Source organism: Pinus tabuliformis, chromosome 1_2 (genome assembly GCF_031772625.1).
Source record: "Pinus tabuliformis cultivar Carrire ecotype Pingquan chromosome 1_2, CPIR1, whole genome shotgun sequence".
In the NCBI taxonomy this organism is placed as follows: Eukaryota; Viridiplantae; Streptophyta; class Pinopsida; order Pinales; family Pinaceae; genus Pinus; species Pinus tabuliformis.
Window position 1 is genome coordinate 1,159,138,132 of NC_142298.1, and position 9,172 is coordinate 1,159,147,303.

A 9,172-nucleotide genomic window follows, 5' to 3' on the forward strand; every position below is an offset into this window, starting at 1 on the left:
TTATCCTCCTGATCTTACAATAGAGGTATTATTCCCAAGTCCATGAAATTCGTAGGATACCAAAAGGGCCACACAAATATTAACATTCCTTGAAGGGATGGGGAAATACTTTTGAGGGTTCAAATATATTAATATGACTTATGGACATGCATATAATGGATAATTTCTTTTCCTTGAGCATGTTTCCGCTTAGGGATAGAGAATTCTAGGCATAGCTGCACTGGTGATCTTTCGGTTGCCCCCAACTAAGAACTTGTCGACTCCTTAAGGGCCTCCAACTCTTCTTCCACATGATAAGGTGCACCCTATGGTTCGCAACAACCCTATGAGTATCACTATTGCACTTATTAAGGGTCTCAGGGGCATTTGGCTACTAGCTGTAACACACAACCATACCTCCTAGATGAGATACTATCACCTCGAACACCATGGCTACTACCAACCATTCAGGGGATAAGCTACCACATCATCTCAATATTGAGATATTCCATAGGTCGAGGTTTCCATCCTAAGTAGGATCAACCACTATGCAATGAAATTCAATTCCTCTTATGAGGTCGTGCCCTACTCAAGAGTGCACATAAGTCCTATGGACCAAATCATGGTCAAGTGAACATGCAGACCCAATACTAGGGTACTTGTCGCAACAGGCTAAAGAAGCCCCTCATGTAAAATCATAGCTTATTAAGGTTGAGAAGGAAGGATATACTTAGCATTATCCCAATTCTTCATAACAAAAACAAGGGCTTGTATCCAACACCTTTATCATGTTGTACATAGACCCTTTCAAAATAGGTGATATTCGATGTAATCATCTTATTGTAATAAAATAAGTTATAATGTTAAGTATTACTACAATAGAATAGACATTCTTGCATCGTGTTCTAGTTCCCTTAAAAATTGTACAATATATTAGTTATTCATGTGACTAATAAGAGCACAATCCATGTTCATTACATTATATGCACCATTTCAATCCAAAAATGAAAACACATGTTCATTAGCACCGCAAATAGATAAGAAAACTTATCTTGGAATGCTTTAGGAAACTGAGTCTAGGACTATGTCTCTCCATCCATCCATAGACAATTGTAGCCATAATTTATTTGCAGTTGTCACCCCCAAGCTAGATTCCAACTAAAACAACACCGACTCCTCAAACTTGGATTAAAACACCAACTTCTAGTTGAAACAAAGACTCCAGAGATTCTCCTTCCCCCATCCACCAACCACTAAGTAGTTAACCAATATGTAGGGAATCCAGAGGCCAGCTACCTCCACCCTCTAGTTGTTCAATGGTAGTCAACTGTGAACCTCACAATTGCTTCTTTTTTATATCCTTTTCACCCCATCTCTTTCTTTTTTATCTTCATAACAACACATTGGGCATCAAGTTATAGGATTTATGACATGGTAGGTATACAATTGTCTTTTATTTCATAAAATGATAATGTTCTTTATTATTTAGTTTAATGTTTACTTCAGCTACCGAATTACAGTGATTCTGCAGCTAACACATGATTATGCAGCCAAGTCCATGGTTTGACATGTTCCAAGATGCTAGCTGGGAAGCGAAATATATGGGTAGGTGGAAATTGATGCACCCAATGATTTTCACCTACTCTCATGAGCTATATCGATGGAAACATATCGTAATAATGCAGTCAAAGGCGAAGTCAACCTCCGTAATCGGCAACAGGCGAGCGAGAACGAGATTTATGCCTTATGATTTGCTTTGATGATAACATATCATGAGCGAATTATGTGATGTTATCTTTTAAATTTAAAATTAGTTTCTGTTGATAGTGACTAGGCGTATAGATCTGAACAATTAATTGCCATGAGATCTATAAATATGCCTCTCGGCAGAAATGAAAAGGGAGAGTGACATCAAGATTAAAAACTTTGTTCTTGATACTCTGTTTTTAAAGAATTATTTCATTTTCTCGGTGAGAATTAGTGCATGGTTAAGTGCTTGGTCAATAGCATTATAGTGATTTCCTGCTTCTCGTGGAGGGAACCTTTGAGACAATAAGGATTTCCATTCTATTTTAGTAGTTAATAATTAGCTTCATATTTTCCATAGATTTTTGTTTATTCGATTAAGTATTTGTGTTTTTTATTTTCAGATTTGAATTGAGATCATTTTTCTAATCATTTCTATTATGCATAGATTTCAGATGCGTGTGGATAAGAGTGGAATTTAACACTGTAATAAGCTAGATAACTTTTTCAGTTCTATAGTTAATCTTCCTTTATGAAAGCCGACTCATTTCAAAATATGAAGAGTGATTTTATTCATGCAAGTGTGATTTCTATTTATGCAAATTTGTGATTTTATTTAAGTATGAGATTTCTTAAGAGTAGTTTTCATTTCTGGAAATGAGTGTGCATATTTTTTTTTGTTTTTTGTTCAAATAAGAGTGGAACCTTCAATTAACCAAAATAAAGATTACATATGGTACATGTCTTTACTAATGTAAAGACGAGCACAAGACAGAGTTGTTGATGATAAACAAACAACAGGGTCAACAAAACTAAAAACATTTCACACAAAAACAAAAATAGACCCCTGGTCATTATCCCTAAGTGTTCAGGATTTCATTGAAGGCATTGCGGCCTTTCAATCTCCGCTGTTGATCAACTTCACTATCCAATTGTCGACGCTTCATCACATTCTCGGCTTATCGCACATCACAGTTTCCGCAAGCTGCCAACACTTGATTCCTATGAAATGTGAGAGTTAACTTCCACCGTTCGATCAACCCTTTGATCTGACGGTCCATAGTCCATCGCAATATCATAAAACCTCGGCCCATTGCGCAATATCGCAAATCTGGGTTCATCGTTGACCATACTCTTTTATCAAATGCGATTTGCGATTAAAACTCCGCCGTCGATCTGGTTCTTCATCCGATGGTTGTCATAACATCGCATCAGGAACTAGCACGACACTTAACCGCTTCCCGGAGCCGATATAGATTATAAACCTTGGTCTATAAAACTTCGGGTATGCTCTTAGGCTTAACGTCCAACCACTTTAAAACCCAACATCCATTCGATAGCGGAGGCACTTTAATCCTACGGTCTGCGACATTTCAACTAGCATGCGGGTTACAAATAGCTGAACCCTCGTAGTTACTTGTGATGTCAGCATTTGGAAATAAGATCGATAGTCAGGATTTAATGCGACACTTCAATCGAGCTCAAGTACTTCCGCCCTCTCCTACTCCCGCTAATCTTTCACACCAATTATGTCCATTGATCTTACATGATCTAACGACTCTTGTGCATCGTTACCTCCCCTCTTCGTCCTTCTCTTCACTTCGGGTTTATGTCATTCCTTCAACTCCCGCTAGTCTTCCTCTTGCTCATTATTCATGGTTTGGAGGTACGCCATGTCTTTGGCTACCTGTCGTTGACAATCATCACGCAGTTTACCGGAAGGTATAGACTCCTAGTCGTATCGAATATAGATTTCCTTACATAGCACCCCTTCATTCACCAGACGATCAACTAACATATTGGCTTTTCTTCGCACACGAACAAAGCTGACGGTTCTCAGGGTTTGCAAGTGGGAATGAATATGCTGAAAGACCTGCAAGAGCCTCCAATGTCTCGACACTTTTCCAGGTGTCATTCCATTACACATTTTCTTGGCTACATTAATGACCAATTCAGATTCAGCTTCAATGATGGCATTGTGTAAATTTGACTCCATCAGGATTTCCAGGAACTTTTCTAAGGCCATGAGCTCCACCATGTTATTAGTGGCAGTGCCCAAATGACTGTGAAATATATCCTTTATGTGCCCCTGCTCATCTCTTATAACACCACCAAATCCAACCATCTTTGGGTTGCTCTTAGAGGCCCTGTCTATATTGATTTTCAAAAAACCATGATGAGGAGGCTGCCAGATATCTTTACCAGCAATTGTTTTTCTCACACCCTTGACAGTGCCTTGGGGAACCAGAGAATGGAGACCCAACTACAGTAGTATGCAAGCACCCTGAGGCGAAGGAGGGTCCTCAAGAATTTTCCACATAAGGGCGCCTACTGTATCTTTGAGCTATCGTAAAATTTGGACAATGATGTTTTGGGTCGAGCCTGTTTTGTTCTTGAAAATCCTGCCATTGCATTCTTTCCACACATCCCAGATGATAAAACCTGGAACCAGAGTCCAAGCCTTGTTGATAATTTTATTACTTGAGAAGTTTTTCCTCCAATTCTTCAAAGTGTTGGTGACGCTGAGTCTGTTCCTGTCGGTTTTTCTGAAGACTGAGGCTGCCCAATCTCACAGGGTAGAGGTGAAGGGGTAGAGGTTTAGTAAATGTTCCATCGTCTCCTCCTATAAGCCACATAGATGACATTTGGATGGGCCAACAAAGCCCCTTTTCAGAAGATTCTCCCATGCGAGAATTTTTTTTTGGTGAACTAACCACATAAACAACTTGATTTTCATCAATTGCGAGTTCTGCCATAGGTCATTCCAAACCTGATCAGGGTTTGGATAATCGAAACCTAGGGCCATGCGTTTAACTTCTTTGAGGTTAAAGGTGCCTTCAGTGTTTCAACCCCATCTTAGTTGGTCAGACGAGGATGACACCAGAATCTTCCTCTACTCCAAGTCAAGAGCAAGAGACTCTGCCTGGGCTTTCAAAGGACTTTTTTTAGTATAACCAAGATCCTTCCACATTTTCCATTTAACATTGTTCCTTACCTGATCCCAAAAGTCACTTACCATAAGTAAACCTTTGTTGTCAGTGTCATTTTTAAGAGTAGTTAGTCCTTCTCTAAACAAAATTGGTTCCTGCTGCTAGTTATCCTCCCAAAACCGTGCAAGATTCCCTTCTCGGATCTACCAGAAACTATGCTTCTAGACAGTGGCTCTATTCTCCCAAGAAAGGTTCGAAATGTGGGAGCCCTTGATGAGCCCTGACATTTGGATATGATCCCTCTCCTACCAATTATTTGCATATTTCTTGGTCCAAGGGGTGGCCGATTCCTTGAGCCACCTCCACCAAAGTTTGCCTCCCGAAACTTTGCTAAGGATTTCAAGGTCATGTAGCCCCAAACCACCATGGGCCTTAGGTTTACAAAGCTTGTCCCGAGCTACCAAAGGCCACTTCCTTTTCTCTTCCCCTTTGCCCCAAAGAAACTCTCGTTGAATACTCCCGATTTGTTGCATAACTCCTTTAGAAACAGGAAGAGCTGAAAACATAAAAATGGGTATGGCCTATAGGACAGCGTTAGTAAGCACAAGACATTCAAAGACCCGCAGGTCCATTTCCCAAGTTTATCCTGAAGTTTATTTGTTACCGGCTCCCATACTCCCTTGCTCAGAGGTTTGCCAGTAAGAGTCATTTCCATGTACTTAGAAAGTAACTGATCCCTTTAAAACCCAAGAATTCTGATGAGGTTCCTCTGAATAGCAATGTAAGTGTTAAAAAGAACACCTTTGATTTGTCAAGGCTTACCTCTATACCAGCAGCCAATGCAAAGTCGTTCAGGATTTCTTTGAAGGCTGTGGCTTCCTTGACCGTAGGAACGCCCTTAAAAAAACAGAAAAAACAAAGAGAAATACTTTCTAGGTTGGAGCAAATCCGAAATAGAAATTCCTACTGCCCAGTTTCAGTGGTCCACTCAGCGCCTGCATTTACTTACAACATAACATAATACTCCACGCTACCCATAATTCACAGTTGGCTTTGCCAAGGCTAACATGCTGGGCCTGTGCTTGGTGCCATAAAGAGAATAAAGCCGATTGCCCAATAAAAGATACAACAGGTAAATACCTGTATACGACATTATATATTTATATCCTCTGTGAAATATATATATCGAATTTGGGTTGAGATCCACTATTGAACTCCACCTGCATATTTGGCAAGAAGGAAAAATTCTGTCATGCGTATGATATTACTGTAACTTCGTTTATTTCAAGAAATTATGAAGGATTGGATGGCACAGGAATTGGGATTCGGGATCGGCAAATGAAGTATATACATGTGTATAGCACTACGGATATAGCTATAATTATAGCTGTGGATGAAGTATATACAATGTGTATAGCAGTACGGCTATAGCTATAATTATAGCTGTGGATTGAATAGCGTAAGACTTACGCGACCTGAGTTACTTCAAGATAGCACATGGTTTGGCAATAATGGTAATCTGAGGCCCAGTTAAATTAGGCAAAAATTTCTTAATATGACAGTGGGAACATGCTTGTAATTTCAAATTTGTTCTGCGTCTCAAGTCAAAGTTCTGTGTAACAGCTTTCCATATTTAATGTAACATGCAATAGGTCTAAATTTTGCTCGGAGATTCTCTGTTGCTTTTTTATTTTAAAATTTAGTTTTACCCTTACAGCAACATTAAGAAACTTAGGTGGGAATGTAGCCCAAGTAGCAAATTAAGTATAATTCAAAATCTACTACTGAAAAGTTCCAATTGAGTATAATTCAAAATCTACTACTGAAAAGTTCCAATTGATAAGAAAAATAGCTTTGTGATTAATATCTAAAAGATTTGCCTTGTGCTTCTTGGTGACAATGGATGAGTAAACCTGGAGAACAGAAGTGGCAAAGAAGATAATAGGTCATTCCCACAAGATGACTCTGTATCATAATGAGAAACTAAGCTTAGTTCAGTTTAGAGAGGAGACTTGCTTATTCTTTTTTTTTAATTGGGCATGCAGCTGGATATTCAGTGGACCACTAACAGATGGAAAATATTTCTTCTTTCAAAGTTTAACTCTCTTGTATGTCTAAAGATGCAGGTCCAAGTCAAGCCCATTAAGATGCAGGTTTAACTCTCTTTTTTATTTGCTTTATTCATAGCTAACTAGGGTAGATCAACTCAATTGATGGCAGGGCTGCAACTTTCAACAAAGAATTTTTTGGACTGATTTTTCAACCACTGCCATATTTCCTCACATTGTCTTTTGTAGGTTGTTTATTGCTTCTTCTTCTAGCATAGTACAACTACTCAGGTAAAGATAGCATAAATAATTGATGAAGTCATAGAAATGATGGTGCAGAGTATAAATATTTTAAATGAGGACACAATAAAAATAAATAGGGAAATGATTTAGTTGATTATGACAGTATATTAACTGTGAAGAAAAAAGATTTAAGTTCGAAAGAGTTTACAAATTAGCTTGGAAAATAATGGAAATTTTGTTAAGATTATGACAAAAACTAGCAGAAATATTTGAAAATCTTACAAATTAAGTTCGACAATAATGTAAATTCTAACAAAATTATCACAAAATCTATCAGAATTTTTTAGAATCTATTTCCACCATTACAAAAAACTATTCAAACACTCCAACATTCCCATTTTTTAAATTTACCAAATTCCACCCAGAAATCTTTTGTTAATACAAATTTGTTACGCTACTCCCCAACGCCCTTATGCTCAGCACAATCGCTTTATCCAAGTGAACCTACCTGTTTACCACCAACCACTCGAATTTCCAAAAAATGTGATATGAAAAGTCAAAACCGTAGGACGTTGCAGGAGAGACCTGTAGTTGCCAGTAGACCTGGGCAAGGGCTAACCAGCCATATATTGAGTCATAAATGCCCTTGCCATCTATGTATGTGGTGCATGTCAGTGGGATGGCATACATAACTCCGGCGGGCGACCTCGCGTTTCCGGTGACATACGCGGGACCCACCAACGAGGGCCCGCCCGCCCCGTCTCATTTTTGACTCCGGCGGCCAGCGTATGTTTCCGGTGGAGTATGCGGAGGAGTAGTCGGAGAATGTGTTTCAGGCCGCGTGGGGATGAGCATTGACGCAGATAATTAATTACGTACATTTCTCCGCAGTCCGTCGTTTTACTCGCTGCTCCCAACACCAATCATGAAGCCGCGCGATTCACCGATTTGAATTTGAATTGATTTATCGCACCAATTTCATTTTCATTTGCAGTCAATATCCGAGGATTGAATCGTGGAGTTTGGGTTGTTTTGTTACAGTGTTGTGGAATCGAGTTTGTTTGAGGTTAAGGAATGGGATGCAATGGACAAAACCTTTATGGGGCACCAGGGCTCTTCTTCCTCAATCACTTTGGATGGGTATGAAGGGTAATTCCCCATGGATATTTCTACGCGGTTATGGATTGCTTCTGCGAGAAGACATGGAGCCACACTTCGCAGTACAAGATCGGATACTGCCAGCAGTGTCCAGAGAAGGTGTCATGGCCCGTGGAATTAGGGCAACGGCCCTCTCCATACTTCAACGCTGGAATGTTTGTTTTTGAGCCGAGTCAGCTGACATTCGACTGCCTTTTGGAAACTCTGATGGCTACTGTGCCAACGCCCTTCGCAGAACAGGTCTGGATCTGTTCTCATTTCAGTGAGGATCATGCACATTTTTGTTTGGTTTACCAGATCTGATTTTGACTAAATTGTGGTATATGTTTTGTAGGATTTCTTGAATATGTATTTTGAGAAGATATACAAGCCCATTCCTCTGGTGTACAATCTGGTTCTAGCCATGATGTGGCGGCATCCCGAGAACGTGGACTTGGACACTGTCAAAGTTGTTCACTACTGTGCTGCTGTAAGCTTTCTTTTCACTGCAAATTTGGGTTCGATAGAAACAATATGATTTATATATGAAAGACGAGATAGGTGTTCTGAGCGTACAGGGTTATATTAATGGATGAATGTGGATGTGCAGGGATCGAAGCCGTGGAGGTACAGTGGGGAGGAGGAAAATATGGAGAGGGAAGATATAAAGACGCTGGTGCAGAAATGGTGGGATATATACAATGACCCCTCATTGGATCACTCGAGATCATGCGACATAATTCCAGATCCAATTTCAGAGTTGGATGGAAAATCAAATGATCTGCAAGGAGTGGCTGCTAATTAATTCTTTGCTGCTGCGACGGCAACAAATCCCAACTTAATGCCTGCACCGCCTGCAGCTTAAGAGATTTCAAATTTGCAGAAGTCGCCTGTAGCATAAGATATTTATATATGTATATTTTAATCCACCGGCATAGACGGGGACAATTTGTATATCATACAGAAGATCATACTGTATGTCCTCAAAGATGAGGATATTGCTGTTGCGCTTACAGTTATTGGTTGTAAATTAACCGAATTTATTTAATATTTGTAAATATACAAATTGACATTTGTATGACTGGACGT

General features: G+C 39.5%; 1 pseudogene; it reads left to right on the top strand.

The window, feature by feature from the left end:
* Nucleotides 1–8,125: 8,125 nt before the first annotated feature.
* Nucleotides 8,126–8,888, top strand: LOC149210335 (galactinol synthase 4 pseudogene; annotated as a pseudogene).
* The last annotated feature ends 284 nt before the right edge of the window (nt 8,889–9,172 follow it).